This window comes from Schistocerca cancellata, chromosome 1 (genome assembly GCF_023864275.1).
Source record: "Schistocerca cancellata isolate TAMUIC-IGC-003103 chromosome 1, iqSchCanc2.1, whole genome shotgun sequence".
Classification (NCBI taxonomy): Eukaryota; Metazoa; Arthropoda; class Insecta; order Orthoptera; family Acrididae; genus Schistocerca; species Schistocerca cancellata.
This window is the reverse complement of record NC_064626.1, coordinates 557,865,381-557,888,843: the sequence shown is the minus strand read 5'-3', so window position 1 is coordinate 557,888,843 and position 23,463 is coordinate 557,865,381.

Below are 23,463 nucleotides of genomic sequence, written 5' to 3'. Positions count from 1 at the left end.
GTAACAGATAAACATCTCACATATTCCAGCACACGAAAACCCTGTTATTGTTTTGTCGCAATTTTGCCAAGGCACTTCACTCGTAAAGCCAACTGGTGAGCGCAATGCAAATTCGTTGAGTTTATGGTTCAAATGGCTCTGAGCACTATGGGACTTAACATCTATGGTCATCAGTCCCCTAGAACTTAGATTTACTTAAACCTAACTAACCTAAGGACAGCACACAACACCCAGTCATCACGAGGCAGAGAAAATCCCTGACCCCGCCGGGAATCGAACCCGGGAATCCGGGCGCGGGAAGCGAGTACGCTACCGCACGACCACGAGCTGCGGACGATGAGTTTATGGTTCTGTTCATGTATCAGTCATATCTGTGCATGTAATAGATTGGAAATTATACAAAGTCGAAAATGATTCAATCATTTATAACAGTCCTGTATATAAGTAAATGCTACGTATTGGCTTTCTCATTACCTAAAACGTATTGAGGCAGGAACCTTCCAAGACTTAGTCCCGTCCCTCATCCGTTATCCCACGTACACCAATAACACCCCAACCCGAGTCAACAACCATATAGGTACCTTTGCAGGTGACGCCGCCGCATTTAACATCCATAGAAACCACAGTCGACATCTCGAGTTGATAACCCAGTGGAGCATCAGCTGGAAAATAAAAATCAATAGTGCTCCACAGCTCGCCGGGAAACACCACACTGACGACTGATACTACAAAGAATATGGAAGACTGCAGCACGTATGTATCTTCGTTAAAGGACCAGCTTTAAGGACGTACCTGAAACTGCCCATTAGGAAAACCATCATCCTCATCGCCTTGAAACACGGTTGCGAAATTCATAAAACTCAAGACAGTCCAAAATAAAACTTTGCGCATAACCAAAAACGCATCTTGGTTTATCTCAAAGAATATCGTTCTCCACTGTGTGCATTTACCGCCGTTGTCAGTGGAACTCGGATTTTTATGTCCTTCTTTTCCCTTCGCTCCTGCGCACGTGAAAACTATAAATGTTCAAGAATTATGTAATCAGCGTTGTTGTACCTCATTTTATCGTTACATATTTGTAGATGTTTCACTATAATCACGTGTGTTTTCATATTTTAACTTTATGGCACATAAAACTGCGTATTATCGCTTTATAACTTTTCTTTACATTTCCATAAATCCTCATTAGTCCGCATCCTTAAAAGTGACCAAGTCCGACCTACCATAAAAGCTGAAGAAAGGAAACGAATTATCTCTAAAAATTACGTTCTAGTACTATAAAACGTCGTTACTTGCACTTTGAGTTGGACTATAAGGGAATGGCTGTGCTTCATTTTGTAAGATCCGAAATATCAGGTCTCAAAATCAGAGGAGATACAATAACAATATCATTGAGATTGTAGTAGCCTTATTGAGTGTAGTAAAGGTCCTCATGTGCTTTCCAGATTGGCAGTGGGGAAACAAAAGACTAGCGACGTCGTGCAAGCGCGAAAATTGCACCGCACCACGGGCTCAGGGCGATGGGAGCCGTATTATGCTATGGTGGACATTCATCTGGGCTTCCTGTGCGACAGGTGGTAGTAGTCGAAGGCACCGTGACTGCTGTGTACTGCGCGAATATTACTGCGGAGCACCTGCGCCCCTTCATGCTTGATGTCTTCCCCGACGGCCACGGAAACTTTCAGCAGGACAGGTGTCCATGTCACAAGGCCTGGGTGGTGTTGCGGTGATTAGTGGAGCACGGTATTGAACTCATGTCGATGCCCTGACCACCACAATCTCCTGAACTCTTTTAGAATTATATATTAACACCTTCAGCTGCTGACGGGCGTTGATATATATCAACGGGGACAGGTGAAAATGTGTGTCCCGACCGGGACTTGAACCCGGGATCTCCTGCTTACATGACAGACGCTCTATCCATCTGAGCCACCGAGGGTACAGAGGAAAGTGCGACTGCAGGGACTATCTCGCGCACGCCTCCCGCGAGACCCACATTCTCACCTTATATGTCCACACACTACATTCGTAGTGCCCCTACCCAACACAGTCATTACTCGTGGAAGACATTCTTACCAAGCCCCGTAAGAGTTCGGGTAATATGTGTGCATCCGCACAGAAGAGGAAGGTCATGGCCGGAACTATATACTTATATGGATATGGTGTCTGTTCTTTCGGACATGTTCGAAAGAACAGACACCATATCTATATAAGTATATAAATTGAACTCAGTGGAACACATATGGAGCGCTATCTAGCCCGCAAACCATCGGCCCGTGAATAGTGTGACCCGTTCTTAGACATATGGTACCACAACCTACATTAAACCCACGATGCAGTTTTCAAATCCATGCCACGCAAATTCGTCGATGTATTGCGTTCGAAATGAGGACCAAAACGCTGTTAAGCAGGCGGCCATAATGTTTTGGCCTGTCATTGTAGGTCGTACTTACAACCATCATACGGACGCAAAAATGCTTATTAGTATGAGGTGTAGAAGTAAGCCAGCACGGAACTGAAAAAAATAGTGCAGTCACTCCGCAGAGATAAGGCCACCGAACCTGACGAATTACATGTTAAATTCTATGTCAAATATTTAGAAAGATTGATTCCTCTTGTAGCCGAAGTTTATCGTATGTAGCTACTGTACAGAATCGTTACTCGTGAATGAAAAAAATCCACAGGTCGTTCTAGTCCGTAAGAAGCACTTAGAAGATGGTTAGAAAACTGTCCTGTGTTACTGGCATCACATAATAGTAGATTTTCGGAGCATATTTTGGGCTCGCTTATGATGAGGTTTTTGATTGATTGGTTGGTTGGTTGATTTGGGGGAGGAGACCAAATAGCGAAGTCATCAGTCCCATCGGATTAGTGAGGGATGGGTAAGGAAGTCGGCCGTACCCTTTCAAAGGAACCATCCCGGCAATTGAAGTGATTTAGAGAAATCACGGAAAACCTAAATCGGGATGGTCGGACGCGGGTTTGAATCGTCGTCCACCCGAATGGGAGTCCAGTGCACTAACCACTGTGCCACCTCGCTCGGTGAGGTTTTTAACAGAGCGACAAATCGTCTGCGAGATTCAATTTGGATTCACCTGCTCAGTCACGAATTCCAGACATCTATGAAGCTGAAGTTGATGTCCCGTTCCTCATCATTCGGAAACGCTCAGAGACGTTTCCACACCACTGCCCTGTAAACAAAATACTTGATTACGACGTAACCGCTTAAACTGAATACTTTCTAGCACATGCATTACGTCGTCCTTAAAGGGGAGGCAACGTCAAAAGTGAAAGTAGCGTCCTGACAACATCTTGGTAGCGTGTGCGATTGTATCGTCACTTTTCACGATGCCCACGGCCATGTCGCGTTGGAAACACCGGTTTCCCTCCGAGCACCAAAGTTTAGAAACGTCGAGCCTGGTTGGTACTTGAATGGCTGACCCCCTGTTTGCGCATGGTACTGTTGTTTCAGGTATAGGCAAGTCGTCGAAGTGGCATCCAACTGAAGGACTTGTAACAGGCTCTTTGAGCCATACGACAACATTACTGTTCAAAATGTATTTAAAAGGCCTGACGGAAAACGTCTGTTGCTGTATGGAGCCATTTGCCGATGACTCAGTTCTTTATGAAGAAACAACGTTGTCATTATTTTGTCAGGAAGTGTAAAGAGGGTTAAGGATGATAAAAGTTTCTTGCAAATTTTCTCAGCTTACTCTAATCGTAAACAAATGTACCGGTTTGCACGTGAATAAATGAAAAAACCTGGTGTCATTTGACTAAGGAATCGCCGATCTGTTAATGGAATCAGTCACAACTGTCAGTATATAGGAGTTTCTGTCCGGAGCATGTAGAACAACTATCAGAAATTAGCCATGTGGAAGGTAGATGTCATACTGAGTTTTATAAGAGCAGGATAAACGTACTGGAACTTTCCCGCAAATGGCATCGCTATGTATGGCGTTGTGGATCTCGGAAGGCTCGACTCTCAAAATCCCCGAGAGTTTATATTCAAAGTGCGTCAAAGAACAGGTTACTGAAATATAGTGACTTCCTGCTCACCAGATGCGAATAGAATGAAAAGGGAGAAAAATATACTGACAGCTATGTATTCGTATTTTACGCCATACTTCGCACATTGACTCGTGGAAATGTGAAAGTAAATATTATTATATAGAGTGCTGTACAGGTTTAATACATTGAAAGCAATTCACTAGTGTTACACCAGTAAGCTGTAATATAAATATACTGTTTAATGACAACTTTTTGGGGTCATAGTACCACTCCCAAGTAAACACAAATACCTTTTCCTTTCCTCATCAGACTAGTCTGATGTGACGTGCTACGGTTTCCGCTCATTCATTTCTTGGATATAATTTTTCCTCTTCCTTTCACCTATTTTGCTGTCTACACCTCCGTCCTGTATCATGGGCTACTGTTTTCTAATGTCTTAACACTAGTCCTATCACCTTTCTCATCTTATTGTTACATTTTATAAATATTGTTTTCCTCGTCGATTATGTGGTCCTGATTTCTTATCAGTAAACTCACTTTTCGGCATCCTTCTGTAACACCACTTCTCCATCTTTTCGGTTTTCTTCTTTGCAAGTTTTGTCACACTCCTTGGTTGACTTACATACAGTGACATCTACACGTGCACTGACGCACCAACTCTGAAATTTCTTTCTCTCTGAAGTTGAATAATATTATTATACTCAGAAGTCCTTATAAGGATGATTCTTTATCATTGTACAGCGTGTAACAAATAGGTCTGGTCAAATTTTCAGGGAACTTTCCTAACACGTAGAAGAAAATATGTTATATGGTAACAGGTCTGGAAACGCTCATTTTCCATGTTAGAGCTCGGTTCTTACATATATTCAACACATTAATCATCTGCTTTGAAACGAAGCCTCATCCTGAACAGCACATTGCCACTAGAGTGAGGGTTGACACATTGTTGAATGAACCATTCGCTGAATGCACTCGTGCAGGAAAATCAACTGTTGATCGTGCCTGCACATGCTGTACATGGTACGGCTACAGAAGGTTCTCATTGGCTTCCTCTAGCCAATCATGTGGCCGCACGGGATAGCCGTGCGGTCTAGGGCGCATTGCCAAGGTTCGCGCGGCTGCCCCCGTCGGAGGTTCGAGTCCTCCCTTGGGCATGGGTGCGTGTGTTGTCCTTAGCGTAAGTTACTTTAAGTTAGATTAAGTAATGTGTAAGCCTAGGGACCGATGACCTCAGCAGTTTGGTCCCATAGAACTTACCATAAATTTCCATTTTTTTGCAATTATGTGGGCAACATTACTTGTTGCAGCTAACTGTCTTGTGTTGATGCTAACGTTGTTGTCAAGTACGCTATTAAAGTCACCATCCAGCTGAGGTGTCGCCGTTCTAGGCCTCGCGCAGCCGTGAGTAATAGGTTTAAATGTTTCGTGCTCCCGAAGACGACGATCAGTTGCTTCAAACTTTCTCATGTCACGCCACTGTCGTTCTGGAAATCCCTCCTAATACAAAAGTTGAGCGTCATGGACATTACCGTTTGCTAATCCGTACAGCAAATGGGCATCTCTCAACTCCACATTTGCATACGCTTCCATTCGACTGTACCGGAAACCAAGTTCCTGATGGACACTAAAAACTTGATGCTACTCGTTTGCCCAGTTCGTGTTAAACTGGTAATGGTTCATTGTAGAACAGTGAAGTGAGTTACGTGTCAACACTACAGTCCTTCAGCTGTAATGGCAAACGCTGGCGGTGAATCTAAGAATTACAACTTACTGCACATTCTAATCACACGTAACCAGAGGATATTTTAACATTTCACATAAGAAAAACGTTTCATATAATATTGGCATGTTTCGTTTCTGTATGTTTCCCATGATTAATGAGATTATGAAAAGTAGAAAATGAACTTTAACATGGAAATAAAACGTTTCCAGAGCCATGTGCATGTAACACATTTCATTCCTCTGCGTACAAGGAATGTTTCCCTAAAGCTTGGCCACATCTATTAGTTACACTTTGTATGACGCGTCGCAGCTGACAGGTCATTGTACTGTCTTAGACATGACTCTCTACTCTTTGGGGTAATCATGAAAACGGATCACTTGGAATCGCTTGTCACTCACATTCATCTTAATATGCATTAGAATTGGTACGTAGGACATCCGGAAGTGAGAGTCATGTAGAGATCCGCTTCAGCCATACTAATTATTTACTCAAACCACGACCGGTTTCGGGATTTTAAAATTCCATCTTCGGCTGTATGAAATTATTTTGTTTAGTAACACATAAGATGCTGTCGGGTCAGTCAGTGCAAGAGCTCCAATCACTGTATGCTGGCGGAAGCTGTCCGCCGTCGAGCCCGCACGGTAGGAACGCCAACTCTTACACTGACTGGCCCGACCCTCTGTTATGTGTTACTAAATACAATTTCATACACATGAAGATGGGATTTTAAAAAACCGAAACCGCTCGGGGTTTAAATAAATAATTACTACAACTGAAGTGGATCTCTCTAAATTAATTATTAGTATGCTTCCATAAAATGTGAGACTGACGAGATTGGGAGCCTACTCAAAACTGAACGACAAAATAAGAAGGAACCTAAAACGCAATTTGTCACAGTGATGGGTGTATTTGGATTAGAGCGCCATCATGGACACTTTGCCATGGCGTATACTTTACTTATTCATTAATTCTAGATTACAGATAAAATTTACCTTTATGTTTGTCACTATAAGAAAACTTTATAGTGAGCCTTTTGTAGAGAAAATTAGTCTTAGTTCCCAATACTTATGTCTGACAGTTCCTGCTACTGTATTTACTCCCGTACTATGGACCCCAGCTTTCAGCGTTTGGTGGAGAGGACCTCTGGTAGCTCTACCATTTTCCCCTTGTCTGTTCCAATGCTTATGAAGAACGACTGTCGATAAAATTCCGTGTGAGCTTTGACTTCTCTGATTTTCCGTTGTGGTCATTTCGCGAGACATGTGTGAGGGAAGTAATTGTTGTCCGACTCTTCTTCAAACGTACCAGTTTCAACACTAACCTTCTTCGTGATAAGCAACACCTCTCTTAGAGACTGGCACTGAGGTTCGTTGAGTATCTTCATAACCTTCTCACATTTAGTAAACGATCCCGAAGTGCCGTTCTTCGTTGAAACCACACCTTGGACAGCGGGGTCGCCGAATCTCATCGTAACTGAAAAAAATTGGAGCATTATGGACAGGGTCCTCGAACCAGCTCGGGACTTTGACGATCTGACGCGCCAGCTGGACGGATTTTGGCACGATATTCCTCATGAGGAGATCCAAAAACTCTGTCAATGACTGCCAAATTGAATATACGCTTGCGTAAGGGTCAGAGGTGGATCGACGTGTTATGACTTGCTCAGTTTGTGAAGATCTTTCTCTTGAATAAGTCATCCAGTTTGTGTGAGACAGTAATTGTTTGTCTGTACATCTGCATGACATCTACCTATTTCCATCCCATACTGATAATTCTTTCGTCGTGCGTCGTTTTTTTGTGTTAGAGAGCGTACTCGGTTAATCCAGAAATTATCTTTACGTATGTCTATGTCATCCCGGTATGAATAAAGTATTGAGTTCTGTATCTCATGTAGTCCTGAATTCAGTCACAAATCCCGGTAAGCTGCTATACATTCTGTTTTATGGGTAACATTGCGTTCCGTTCCCAATAGGATATCCATTTCCTGTTAAAGAAAAATATTACAGGTTTTTCAAGTGATAAGTCTATCTTCACTGATGTTACCATTATCTTTGCCACGTCCTACTGTAAGTTGCGTTGGAACGAGTACGACGCAGTGACGTGTGCAGTGAGACCGACAGGCGGAGCAGCGGGTGTTGCATCTGGCGCGGCGCGGCGCGGCGGTGCCCGCGGCTCCGGCGGCTGTGACTGCGGCTGTGTCTGTGGCGACCGTGACCTCACGTGGCGCGGGTCAACAACCGCCCACGCACGTGGTCCGCTGCACCGGGGCCCGCCGTTTTCGCGATTCGCCGCAGTGGCCAGCGGCCAGCGCCAGCGGCGCGGTGCAGCCGACCGTGGCGGCCGCCCTGCAGCCACGCCCCGCCCCGCCCCACCCGCCACCAGTTGCATGCTCCGCCACCACTCCTCACTCTCACCGTGTCGCTACCGACGGAGCCGCGGCTTCTCGAAATATGTCTGCATCGTCTGCGCCCGCGTGTCTTCCTGCGCTAGGATCGATCCGTAGGTTTCTCGAGAAACCTACATCGGCAGGTGGACTGCAATGCAGGAGTTACGTCAAACAGAAACGAATTATCGAACGGTTCTAGGCACTTCAGTCCAGAACCACGCGGCTGCTACGGTCGCGGGTTCGAATCCTGCCTGGGGCATGATTGAGAGTGATGTCCTTAGGTTAGTTAGGTTTAAGTAGTTCTAAGTTTAGGAAACTGATGACCTCAGTCCCATAGTGCTGAGAGCCATTTGAACCAGAAACGAATTTTCGCATTCTGACGTTAACCGTAGAACAGTAAAGCGGGAAAATTTTGCACTGCTGTTAAACCATACTAAAGTTTACTACTCAACATTTTTATCAAAGGAAGTCATAATTAATACCTTACTCATTAGTTAATTACAATTATTATGTCTTGGCCGTATTTGTTTGCTTTTTATCCGCAAAATCGATTTTCGGTCACTTAGTGATTTTGCGGATAATAAAACAAAAAAAGAAAGAAACGGCCAATGCTGATTCTCCTTCCAATTCTATCCACTATTTGGTCATGGTGCACAGAATATTCCATGGAGTCGCCAATCAATTATTATGTCTCCAGTGGTATTTTACATACCAGCTTAAGTACAATATGTCCTGTTTTATACCTACTGCCGTCGTAAATTTTACGATTGTTTAGTAATCTAGGGTTAACACCTCGATAGCGGTACGCTGACTCAACGCTCCGCCAGTGCCAACCATACTGGAGAAGAAAATTAGTCACTCCAGGAGACGTCACGCTGATACCGTGTAACACCGCCCCCGGCTATGATGCGATGAAGACACTCCACAAATTTCTTCAGCTACGCCATACCCAGATAAAGCCACTCATTGACGATTCGAGCCAGTAGAGCTGCCAAACTTAGTGGGGGATTGTTGTTTCGTTTTGTCCTTGTTCCAAATAGTCCCAGACTTTTCTGTTTGCTGAAGTTCAGGTGATTTAGCGGACGGATCGACGTGCAATAAGCTGCCTCAGTGTTCGTCCAACAAGGAAGGTATGCATTTAGCCCTGTGAACGCAATCTGCGACGATGGGATTCTCCACATGTTGTAGGACAAAGGGCAGTTAGTGGTCATCGCGAATGTCAAAATAAAAATCATCGTTCATGTCTACAGTAACCTCAAAGAGTAGGCGCGATATCACAGAACCACCTCCAGTCTGATCTGCACTCACCACACATTGCAGGTTAAACACTTCTTTGGGCCGTCCGTGCTCTCGACGCCTCGCCGCATTTGAAAAAAGAGTTAAAATCGCGACTCGTCGAACCACATTACACGCTCCCATGCAGCTGCTGTCCAATATGTATGTACACTACTGGCCATTAAAATTGCTACACCTAGAAGAAATGCAGATGATAAAAGGATATTCATTGGACAAATATATTCTACTAGAACTGACATGTGATTACATTTTCACGCAATTTGGGTGCATAGATCCTGAGAAATCAGTACCCAGAACAACCACCTATGGCCGTAATAACGGCCTTGATACGCCTGGCCATTGAGTCAAACAGAGCTTGGATGGCGTGTACAGGTACAGCTGCCCATGCAGCTTCAACACGCTACCACATTTCATCAAGAGTAGTGACTGGCGTATTGTGACGAGCCAATTGCTCGGCCATCATTGACCAGACGTTTTTCAATTGGTGAGAGATCTGGAGAATGTGCTGGTTGGGGCAGCAATCGAACATTTTCTGTATCCAGAAAGACCCGTACATGACCTGCAACATGCGGTCGTTCATTATCCTGCTGAAATGTAGCGTTTCGCAGGTATCGAATGAAGGGTAGAGCCACTGGTTGTAACACATCTGAAATGTAACGTCCGCTGTTCAAAGTGCCGTCAATGCGAACAAGAGGCGACCGAGACGTGTAACCAGTGGCACCCCATACCATCACGCCGGCTGATACGCCAGTATGGCGATGACGAATACACGCTTCCAATGTGCGTTCACCGCGATGTCGCCAAACACGGATGCAACCAGAACCTGGATTCATCCGAAAAAATGACGTTTTGCCATTCGTGCACCCAGGTTCGTCGTTGAGTGCACCATCGCAGGCTCTCCTGTCTGTGATGCGGCGTCAAGGGTAACCGCAGCCATGGTCTCCTAGCTGATAGTCCATGCTGCTGCAAACGTCGTCGAACTGTTAGTGCAGATGGTTGTTGTCTTGCAAACGTCCCCATCTGTTGACTCAGGGATCGAGACGTTGCTGCACGATCCGTTACAGCGATGCGGATAAGATGCCTGTCATCTCGACTGCTAGTGATACGAGGCCGTTGGGATCCAGCACGGCGTTCCGTATTACCCTCCTGAACCCACCGATTCCAGCTAACAGTCATTGGATCTCGACCAACGTGAGCAGCAGTGTCGCGATACGATAAACCGCAATCGCGATAGGCTACAATCCCACCTTCATCAAAGTCGGAAACGTGATGGTACGCATTTCTCCTCCATACACGAGGCATCAGAACAACGTTTCACCAGGCATCGCCGGTCAACTGCTGTTTGTGTATGAGAAATCGGTTGGAAACGTTCCTCATGTCAGCACGTTGTAGGTGTCGCCAACGGCGCCAATCTTGTGTGAATGCTCTGAAAAAGCTAATCACTTGCATATCACAGCATCTTCTTCCTGTCGGTTAAATTTCGCATCTGTAGCACGTCATCTTCGTTGTGTAGCAATTTTCATGGCCGGTAGTGTATTTAAGTTGGCCCAATAGCTAGACGTGCAGCTATACGTCCTGCTGTGACCAATTAACTTTTGCGAAGTACGCTACTCCATATGTCCACTGCATGTAATTCTTTTCGTAATTATTCGTTCGAGAATTAGATGAGATGGACCTGCATTCATTGTCAGTAACAGTTCCAGTTGGGGATCACCTCTGCTCGTTTCCGATCACTGCTCGTAAACTGTGTTATATGGCCGTGAATGGCATACCATTCCCTCTAGACACGTTGGGCAGCTCGCTTTGATACACTACCACTCGTCGCCAGCTTCATCTACGGTGTGGGTGTGAACACATATAAACAGATACCTCCTTTTTGTCAGTTATTATATCACGTCTCCACGTCGGCCCATCCTACTGCGCTGATTCAAATGGCTCTGAGCACTATGGGACTTAACTTCTCAGGTCATCAGTCCCCTAGAACTTAGAACTACTTAAACCTAACTAACCTAAGGACATCACATACATCCATGCCCGAGGCAGGATTCGAACCTGCGACCGTAGCGGCCCCGCGGTTCCAGATGTAGCGCCTAGAACCGCTCGGCCACTCCGGCCGGCCTGCGCTGATTCCGTGCAAGCGACTGTCGTGTACACTCCACTTCCCTGTCATGACGAATTAGCAGAAGAGGGTCGCGTGACCCCCAGGTACAAGTTCTGCACCATCTTCACAGCTCCAAAGCGACGAGTGTGCTCTTTCTAGTAGGTGACTAATAATTTATCAGGTGAGCTTACCACTTAGTGGCGTCTTAGGTAGTAGGTGGAACAGTGGTCCATCGGTAGGCCAATTTCGTTTCAAATGATAGGGCCACGGAATTTAATTTGGTGTGTTAACTGCTCAGATAACTTAGTCTTGGTACTGACTTCCTTCTTGCAGAAGAGAGTAGATCGTAGCTGAGCGCTCACTGCATTAGCTTTGCTACACCTCGCTTCCAGTTCTTTCACTATGTTGCCATCCTGTGAGAATATGCATCCTAAGTACTTGAAACCGTCCACCTGTTCTAACTTTGTTCCTCCTATTTGGCACTCAATCCGTTTATATTTTTTTCCCACTGACATAACTTTCGTTTTGGAGATGCCAATCTTCATACCATAGTCCTTACATTTCTGATCTAGCTCTGAAATATTACTTTGCAAACTTTCAATCGAATCTGCCATCACAACTAAGTCATCCGCATATGCAAGACTGCTTGTTTTGTGTTCACATATCTTAATCTCACCCAGCCAGGCTAATGTTTTCAACATATGATCCATAAATAATATGAACAACAGTGGAGACAGGTTGCAGCCTTGTCTTACCCCTGAAACTACTCTGAACCATGAACTCAATGTACCGTCAACTCTAACTGCTGCCTGACCATCCATGTAAAGACCTTTAATTGCTTGCAAAAGTTTGCCTCCTATTCCATAATCTTGTAGAACAGACAATAACTTCCTCCTAGGAACCCGGTCATATGCCTTTTCTAGATCTATAAAGCATAGATACAATTCCCTGTTCCACTCATAACACTTCTCCATTATTTGCCGTAAGCTAAAGATCTGGTCCTGACAACCTCTAAGAGGCCTAAACCCACACTGATTTTCATCCAATTGGTCCTCAACTAACTGTATGGGAGCGAAAGCTGGGTGGATTCAGGTTACCTTATCAACAAGGTTGAGGTTGCGGATATGAAAGTAGCTAGGATGACTGCAGGTACTAGTAGATGGGAACAATGGCAGGAGAGTGTCCACAATGAGGAAATCAAAGAAAAACTGGGAATGAACTCTATAGATGTAGCAGTCAGGGCGAACAGGCTTAGATGGTGGGGTCATGTTACACGCATGGGAGAAGCAAGGTTACCCAAGAGACTCATGGATTCAGCAGTAGAGGATAGGAGGAGTCGGGGCAGACCGAGGAGAAGGTACCTGGATTCCGTTAAGAGTGATTTTGAAGTAATAGGTTTAACATCAGAAGAGGCACCAATGTTAGCACTGAATAGGGGATCATGGAGGAACTGTATAAGGGGGGCTATGCTCCAGACTGAACGCTGAAAGGCATAATCAGTCTTAAAAGATGATGATGATGATGATGATGATGGTGGTGTTAACTGCTTCATAGAACAATGTGCTTCATTAAAAGTGACCTCAACTGAATTGTTCAATGCTGTACTAGACATGGTCTTATTGAAGCAGATATTCTCTTGTTTCCTCCGATCTTTCAACTGACTTGCGGTGCCAGCTGCGCAGGACCGAAAGACTAGGGCCCGTGTTGCGCCCGGCAGCTCCCAGCGGCTAAGTCCGCTTCAAGGTCACCCGCCTATACGGCAGCGCACACAGCCATAAAACACCCGCCCACCTCCCCGGGAGTCGCAACTCCCGCACCCTTCAATTAAAATGTTTAGTATTTTTATTTAAAAAAAAATCTCACGGGATAGATAAGGATGGTTCTCGGGTAGGACAAACTTTATTAAGCATGATAATATACAGTTACATCTCCTTGAACTTTAATATATTTTGTTAAAACACCTTGAACCTTGCGCCATATATTAACTGTCTCGTTTGCACTAATTATTCTTCTGTTCCTTGTGTACAGTGAGAAAAGCTTGTCCGTTGTCACAACACAAGTACCATAATTCCTGTCAGCAACAACTCCAATTGCACATGTTCTATAGGCAATAAGGTCTCTGTCATAGTACGACTCCAATCCTGCTAGAGGCTTCTCATTGCCCCTTGCTACTGCAATTGTCAACCATGAATTCCCTGGTACAACCTCATTTGTTGTACAAGAAAAATTGATCTTGCAATCAACAAAAGTTATTGGCCCACTCAGTATCTCCTGTTGAGAGACTGCATTTGGTGTCTCATCAAAGCTGATGACAGTCTTGTACACTGGCATCCTAGAACGTCTATATACTCTTCTCCTCCTGCAACGCATGGCTGTGTGCTCCGTGCGGCTGCTACGAGTCGAATGAGCGTGCAGGAGGGCAGGGATTCACATCCCAGTCCGGTCTTCCAGATTTAAGTCTTTTGTATTTCCGTAAATTGCTTAAGGCAATTGCCAGGAAGGTACCTTGGAGAAGACAAATCTCCTCGTCCAATCTGAGCTTCTGCTTCGTCTCTAATGACCTCGTCGTTTGCAGCTTTCAAGCACTAATCACTTCTGTCTCTCTTTCCAGTTAAAGGGGGTATACAGTTTCAAGTGGACTCCGAATGACAGTGCAGCTTGGTATTTCTCGCATTAATAAATCGTCACCGGAGGTAAAAAAAATGAAGTCGTATGGCATTGTTGGCTGAGAGACCCCGAACGAATGGTTCAGCTGCCTAATTGAAAAAGTTTTTGTATCCTTCGCGAACATTGACATCTTTACATCGCCAAGTTTGAGAGTTGTCTGTTTAAGTGAAATTGATGTGTGGAGGTGACTGCAATGAATGTGTGTAGTGCGGTGTCATATTTGTTTTGGATGGTGACGACAAAAGCGGGAGGGTGAAATCCGGTGCCAGCACACAGCCTACTCCTCTAAAGTACCACTAAGGGGACCGCCGAGCTTAAAATGCCCATCCGACGAACGGATATCGCCATCAACAGCTCACATGCTCCCACACCCTGAGACACTGTGAAGAGCTTTGGAATTTAATCCACCTTTGCGCTAAAGCAAAGGGAAAGCAGCCGATAGCAAGTGGCTTACCCAGCAGTTGTCCGCCCCCGGTAGCTGTGTGGTCAGCGTGACAGACTGTCAATCCTAACGGCCCGGGTTCGATTCCCGGCTGGGTCGGAGATTTTTTCCGCTCAGGGACTGGGTGTAGTGTTGTCCTAATCATCATCATTTCATCCCCATCGACGCGCAGGTCGCCGAAGTGGCGTCAAATCGAAAGACCTGCACCAGGCGAACGGTCTACCCGACGGGAGGCCCAAGCCACACGACATTTCATTTCACCCAGCAGTTACCCGGACAAGAACTGGCCACGCTCGACATTGCTTTTCTGCAATGATCTGACGAGAACCGGGGCATTCAATGAGGCATCGCCGCTGGCATTACCAGAAGTGACAATCGGTAAGTGAGAGGAAAAATGTTCTAAGACCCACTGAGGACTGATCTCCGTACCTTTGGGTTTGTAGTATGAGGCTTTCTTAATCACCCACACACACCGTGATGCTTTTTGGAGCTACATGAGGAAAAATTAATGACGGATTCAGAGCGTCGAAGATAGTGCCCGACAGTTGCCCGTTGATCACTCATTCAGCAGCACATGTGAATTAGTACACTGACGAGGAGATGTCAGGTTTACTGCCAAAGATGTGTGCTAGCTGCACGCACTGACCTCTATAATTTCAACCCTCTGTCCCGTAGTTTGATGACGTTTTCGGATGTGGGTCCCTAACCTCAATTTGTTCCTCAAAGCATCTTCTACAATCGCTCGAAGGTCGCCGATATCGTTATGTTACACCGTGTATATCTTTAATATTATGACTAACAGTTACACTACGGGACAAAAAAGTGGAGCACCCAGAATGGGAGGAGGCAACGAAATGAAACTTCATGAATTGAGAGAGTATGAGATGTTATTTCAATGATTCCAAAATCGAGTCAAATTTGCAAACAACTTGGCAGTGTGAACCCACTTACAATATTAGTTTGCATTATGTCTGATGTAAATGCATACATTGATTCGACTGAGATGAAGGTCGTAAAGCCGTTGTGTCCTTTCCTGGGGCAAGGTGGCCCATTACTGTCCTGGATGCCGGCTCTGGACCTGACCTGAAGTCCGAGCTACTCCCACATGTCCTCCATCGGGAAAAGATCTGGGGATCTTGCTTGCCATGGCAGTAACTCAAAAGTACCTCACCCCGTCATTCAGGCAGTTCAAACAGACACTTGCCGTGTGAGGACGAGAATTGTCCTGTTAAAAAACGACAGTAAGATAAGATCGCATGACATTTGATGACGCAGATGTCCGTCACGTACCGTTGTCACGTCAGAGTTCCCTCAGTCACTACCAGCCGTGACGTGAGGTCATACCCGCTGGCTCCCCGCACCATGGTGCCAGAACTAACAACACTCTGCCTCGCCAAAACATTGGGGTAGTGGGACCACTCCCTACGTCTTCGCCACACTTTTCCACGGTGGTCATCCACAGTAGTGCAGAGCCACGATTCATCGCTGGACACAGTGCGACGCCATTCAACAGCAGTCCATGCTTACCGGTCACAGCACCAAAACAAACGCAACCGTTAGCTTTGTGGTGCAACGGCATCTTAGCATGGGACAGTAATTCCCTAGTCCGGGCGCTGCTAGACTGCGACAAGTGGTGTAGGATGACATAGAATGTTGCAAAGAATCCATTACTTATCCTCGGACAGCCAAATGGAGACTCACAATGAAACCCCTTTCAAATTCTGTCAGGTGCTCTTTTATACGAGTACGCGGCATCGCTGGCCTAAATAACGTTACTGGACTGTGAAACAGAAGTAATGTCATCGTTGGTAACGTTACGCCATGTATAGTTTTCACTGTAAAGTAATGGAATTACATACCGTAAACACAAAAAAGATAACTAAACAAGTGATTCAGGAACATTTGCACATAATGTCTCGTGCTTATACACTGAAGTGCCAAAGGGACTGGTATAGGCATGCGTATTCAAATACAGAGATATATAAAGAGGCAGAATACGGCGCTGCGGTCAACAACACCTATACAAGACAACACGTCTGGCGCAGTTGTTAGATCGGTTACTGCTGCTATAATGGCACGTTATCAAGAGGTGAGTTTGGACGTGGTGTTATAACCGGTGCACGAGCGATGGGGCACAGTATCTCCGAGGTAGCGATGAGAGGGGATTTTCCAGGATGACCATTTCACGAGTGTACCGTGGATATCAGGATCGAGTAAAACATCAAATCTCCGAAATCACTGCGACCGGAAAAACATCCTGCAAGAACGGGACCAAGATGACTGAAGAGAATCGTTCAACGTGACATAAGTGCAGCCCTTCCACAAATTCCTGCAGATTTCAATGCTCAGCCATCAACAGCGTGCGAACCATTCAATGAAACACCATCGATATGGGCTTACGGAGCCGAAGGCCCACTCGTGTATCCTTGATGACTGCACGACACAAACCTTTACGCCTCGCCTGCGCCCCTCAACACCGACAATGGACTGTTGATGACTGGAAACATGTTGCCTCGTCGGACGATTCTCGTTTCAAGTTGTATCGAGTGGATGGACGTGTACGGGTATGGCGACAATCTCATGAATCCATGGGCCCTGCATGTTAGCAGGGGACTGTTGAAGCTGGTGGAGGCTCTGTAATCGTGTCGAAAGTCTGCAGCTGGAGTGATATGGGACCCATGATACGTCTAGACAAAGCTCTTGACAGGTGACACGGACGTAAGCGTGCTGTCTGAGCACCTGCATCCATTCATGTCCATTGTGCATTCCAACGGAGTTGGGGCAATTCCAACAGGACAATGCTACACCCCACACGTCCAGAATTGCTACAAAGTGGCTCCAGGAATACTTTTCTGAGTTTAAACACTTCCGCTGGCCACCAAACTCCCCAGATATGAACATTATTTAGCGTATCTGGGATTCTTTGCAATGTTATGTTCAGAAGAGATCTCCACCGCCTCATACCATTATGGATTTATGGTCAGTCCTGCAGGATTCATGGTGTCAATTCCCTCCAGCACTACTTCAGACATCAGTAGAGTCCATGCCACGTCGTGTTGTGGCACTTCTACGTGCCTGCGGGGGCCCTACACGATATAAGGCAGATGTACCATTTTCTTTGTCTCTTCATTGTATAACGCTTGCGACAGTAATTCGTCTTCCACCAGCTGTAATTTGATGGTTCGAGTTTTTCACTGGTTTGCGTCTGACACGCCAACATTCTCGATAAGTTTGAAGACAGGGCACGTATGAGAAATCATTTGCCAATGATTTAAGTTCAAAATATAGTACTGTCACATAGACTCAAACCTTTTATGCGGAACCAACTTTACTAGAAGGGTGAGGTGACAGCATGGTCGCATCGCAGTTCCGTCCTCAGAAGAGTTCGCTGACTGTCGAGAGGTCGTGAGATACGAGTTAACGTCCAAATTCCGACAGAGGAGGTAGCATCATCCACGAATATCGTATAAATAAGGGCTCTCTTAGATCCACACTGAAAATATGGAAAACGATGCTACAGCAAAACTGAATGTAGAGTAGCTTACCGTGCGCTACTATGCGGACTGAGGTGTCACTGCACAAGACGATAACACTTAATATGCGTGGCACGATATGGAGGATGGCTTCGCTTGCTTGCATTCGTGTCTGTGGACAGAGGTCTTGAATATAGTGACTTCGTCTACGTGTTGTGTGCTCTTGAAATACAGTATTTGAGCCTTGGGGAAGCAGGATGGCACAGTGAACAAATGTGGATGACTCTACGCGTGGCTGGGTCACTGACATACACTGACATACACTGAGGTGGCTCAGTTATGGGATAGCGATATACACGTATACACATGGCGGTAGCGTCGCGTACACAAGCTGTAATACGTCAGTGCATTGGCATTTGTACGGAAGTGATTTGTGTCAAAAGGTTTCCAACGTGTTACAGCCGCACGACTGGAATTAACTTTGAACGCAGAATGGCATTTGAGCTAAAAGCTTGGGATATTCTATTTGGGAAATCGTTAGGGAATATTCCGAGATCCACAGTGCCAAGAGTGTGCCAAGAATACAAAATTTCAGGGGTTACCTCTCACCACGCACAACGCAGTGGTCAACGACTTTAACTTGGCGAACGAGAGCAGCGGCGTTTGCGTAAAGTTATCAGTGCTGACAGACATGCAACACTACCTGAAATAACCGTAGAAGTTAATGTGGGACGTACGACGAACGTTTCCGTTAGGACAGTGCGGCGAAACATGGCGTTAAGGCAAAAGGCGACCGATGTGAGTGCCTTTGTTAGCAGTACGAAATCGTGTGCTGCGCCTCTCCTGGGTCCGTGAGCATAGCAGTTGGACACCAGGCGACTGGAAAATCGTGGCCCGATCAGATTTCAGTTAGTAAGAACTGATATTAGTGTGCCGCAAACCCCACGAATCCATGGAAGCAGGTTGTCAACAAGCCAGTGTGCAAGCTGGTGTTGGCTCCATAGTGGAGTGAGCTATGTTTACATGGAGTGGACTGGGTCATACCTTCTTCATAAGGACTGCAGACGATGGAACAATACTCTAGAACTGATCACAATAGTGTCTTGTATGTGATTTGCATAACAGATACATATAGTTTTCCAGAAACCTTGTAGATTTTCTGTAATATTTACTTTACATCACAGTAACATTTCATGTCACTTCTTAGCATCACCTCCAACTTCAACGATACGACGTGCGCAAGATATTAATGACTAATCGTGTACTGGGGTCCTATTGGGTTCTACACGGGCTGGACAAAAATATGTAAACACCGCCAGAAACACGTGCTTGACCATGAATTCGGATGCTAGCCAAGCTTTCAGCTATTGAAGAATGTAATTTGGTTTTAAGTCTTGTTTCACATTGTTTCCCACTTCTGGCCGAGTTTGAGTCTCAAGAGTGGAACATGGGGCGGAGGATGGGTTCAGTGATGACTTGGGCAGCCACATCGTGGTTTTCCGTGGGACTTATGGTTACTCTTCAAGGTCGCATTACTGCCTATGACCATTTTGGCATACCAGGTCCAACCCATGATACAAAGTTTTTCCCCAATGATGGTGCTGTGTTCCAAGACTCAGAGCCCCTATTCACACAGCTCGCATCGTATAGTACTGACATTGTGAACACGAGGATGAAGTGTCGCATCTTCTCTAGCCAGCATAGTGACCATGACGATGACGATGATGATGATGATGATGATGATGATGATGTTTGGATTGTGGGGCGCTCAACTGCGCGGTTATCAGCGCCTGTACAAATTCCCAACCTCTTCTCAGTCAGTCTCGCCACTTGCATGAATGATGATGAAATAATGAGGACAACACAAACACCCAGTCATCTCGAGGCACACAGTAACCAGATCTCATTATTATTGAATCTTTGTGGTTTACCTTGGACGGAAGGGTGCATGATAGCTATCCATCTCCATCATCATAAGCTGCAGTTGCCACTATGTTGCAGGAAGAATGATATCAGATCCCTTTAAAACCATACAGGACACGTACTTATCCATTCCGAGACGAATGGAAGCGGTTTTGAATGCCAGCGGTTTTTGTACAACTTATTAGGAGTCAGGAGTGCGCCAGGGAAGTTTATACGACCACTATTATTTTCTATTTACATTGTCGGAAAAAAGAAATTGTACACCCTTTAGAGGGTTCCAATTCACTCAAGGTTTGTTTGCAACAGTGCATATCGAATACATGAAATGATTACATTTACAGATCAATAGCACAGGCAGTTCTGAGACAGTGTGTATCGACCCTTGCTGAAACACCCATGGGCGACAATGCAGGCGCTGACTGGAGCTTCCAGTCGATCGTACATATGGCGAATACTGTCCTGGGATAAATTACGCCACACCTGCTCGACCTGTTCACGTAGTTCTGTGAGACGTCTTGATCGATGAGTCATAGGAGTCACTTCTCGTCCCATCATATCCCACACGTCTTCGATCAGAGACAAGTCTCGACATCGTGCTGGCCAGTGTAGTTGCTGCTCGTCTTGAAGAACACGTTCAATTTCACGGGCAGTGTGTGGCCGAGCATTATACTGTTGGAACAACACATCACCTTCCTGTTGCAAGAATGGCAAAACAACGGGCATAAAAACATTCTGCACGTACTGAACACTGGTTAGCATCCCCTCCAGAAACACCAAAGGCGAACGAGAGTTGTAGCTTGTCGCACCCCAGACCATAAGGCCTGGGCTGGGATCAGCGTCCCTTGGACGAATGCACTATACGAGCAGCGCTCACCACGTCTACGTGGTACGTGCAGACGACCATCACTTGCGTGCAAGCAGAATCTGCTGTCATCGCTGAAGACCACAGTGCGCCATTCCATCTTCCAAGAGATCAAATGGTTCAAATTGCTCTGAGCACTATGGGACTTAACATCGGAGGTCATCAGTCTCCTAGAACTTAGAACTACTTAAACCTAACTAACTGAAGGATGTCACACACATCCATGCCCGAGGCAGAATTCGAACCTGCGACCGTAGCAGCAGCGAGGTTCTGGACTGAAGCGCCTAGAACCGCTCGAACACAGTGGCCGGCATTTTGACCACTGCCCATAGCGATGTTGGATGGCGCGTTGTGGCTTTGCGGGCACGTGACGCGGTAACAGAAGTATGGAGGCGGGGCAGACACGGACGTGGAGATCACCCAAGTGAAGATATTGGCTGCAAATGGGGAAATCCGTTGAGATAAGTGACTTTGACAAAGACACAGAGCCTGTGAAGGAGTATCTTGAAAACGGCAAAGCTGGTCGAATTTTCATGTGCTACTGTCGTGAGCAGCTACGGAAAGAGGCAGAAGAACAATGAAACTACGACTAGGTTCGAAATGGTTGGATGTCTATGACTCTTCACAGAACTTTGGGTTCGGAAGCTTGTCTGCTCTGTGAAGTAGGGGAGATGGTGATCTGAGGGATCTCTGCCGAAAGAGCACAATGCTGGTGCACGCACAAGTGTTTCGGAGCACACAGTCATCGTACATTGTTCAACATGGAGCCCCGCAGCAGACCACCCCTAAGTGTTCACATATTGACCCAACGACATCGCCAGTTACGACTGCGATTGGCACGTGACCATCGGGATTCGATCGTCGATCAAACGTGTTCGGTTCTTTAGATGAGTCACGTATTATCTACACTAGGTCGCTGGTCGTCTCCACAAACACCGTCATCGATATGACCGGCGGCTCGAAACGTGCAGCGTGCCACGAACGAAGGCTGGTGGGAGCAGTATTATGCTGTGGGAGACATTCTCCTGCGCTTACACGCGACCTGTGGTAGTAATCGAAGGCACGCTGTCAGCTGCGAACCACATGCATCCTTTCCTGCTTGTTGTCTTCCCCGAGGGCGGTGTCATCTTTCAGCAGTATAATTGTCCCTGTCTCGGAACCAGAACTGCGCTACAATGGTTTGAGGAACATTACAATGAACCCTTCCTGATGTCTCGGCGACCGGATTCTCCTGATTTAAATTGAATGGAATCCATCTGGGTCGCTATCGGACGCCATCACCGCGTACGCAAATCAACGGCCCGTTATTTACACGAATTTCGTCAGTTGTGTGTAGACATATAATGCCACATACTTCCAAACATCTATCAACGAACTGTCGTATCCCTGATGCGCAGAATCGGTGATGTTTTTCGTTCCAGGGACGGACAAACAAGCTATTAAGCAAGTGGTTATAATGTTTGGGGCTTATTAGTATATCTGGCTATGCATTCGCGTGCATTATTATTTCTGGAAACAGAATGTCGTTTAAGCTTTTTCAATATTGGAACTTGTGCTTTGATTATTAGAACATCGCCGACGCATGACGTGCAATTGCGTACGAGAACAAAAGCATTACTAGGTTATTAAAATGCCACATTTTACTATAAATCGCACTATATACTCTTGACGCATGTGCATGACTGTGTTGGAAAATTTTAATTTAACGCAGTCATGCACATATCAGTTACGTGAAGAAGTTTGTATAGTGCCATTTTGTCAAATATTACTAGGTTTGCGTTCTTGGTGCTTCTGACTGGATGTGGTATTTTAATAACGCAGTAGTGCTGCTGTTCTCGTAAGCATTGTCACGTCATGCAATTTATATAAGGGGCAGTCAAATGAATACGGGACAAATGGAAAAAGTAGTCTCCACAATTGTTAATACATTTTTCGCATTGTGAGACAAGACCGTCAATGCCTTCATGAAAAGATGTTTGCAGTTGGCTACGGAAGCCTGACTGCACCTAGGCGTGCACCTGTTTGTCCGAAGCAAATCAACACAATGAATGTGTTTCTTCAGGGGTCCAAAAATAAGGAAATCGCGCTGAAAGTATGTATGATGTGCAAGAGCTTACAGTGAAACCTTTGCAGAGTACTCGAAAGAGCCTTGGCAACATGTCAGTTCGCCCGCCACCATTCACGATTGATCTTTCAAATGCGAAGTGCAGAAGGCTTCTGTCAGTACTGACTAACAACCACATTCGCCCACAACTGCTGCAACACTGAAGCGTTGCCCTAGAAAGTAAACAAAGCCACATTTACGTGGCTGCTCATGATCGATGCGCGAAGCATCCGTACATGGTCCACTTTAACTGCCAGGGATCGTCTTTTGCCGTACGGAACGTATCACCTGCAGTCGTTACCCCAAGCCATGCTGTACGCTCTAGTCCACAATATGGGGAGCCGCTGCGCATCCAGTAATGCGATGGTTTGAAACCTATTACTGACGTCCTGAATGCCATTGCTGGAGGGACAACATACACGATTTAAGTACTAGCAGCGGCACACTGTTGATTTGCTGGCAGGCTAATGTGGAA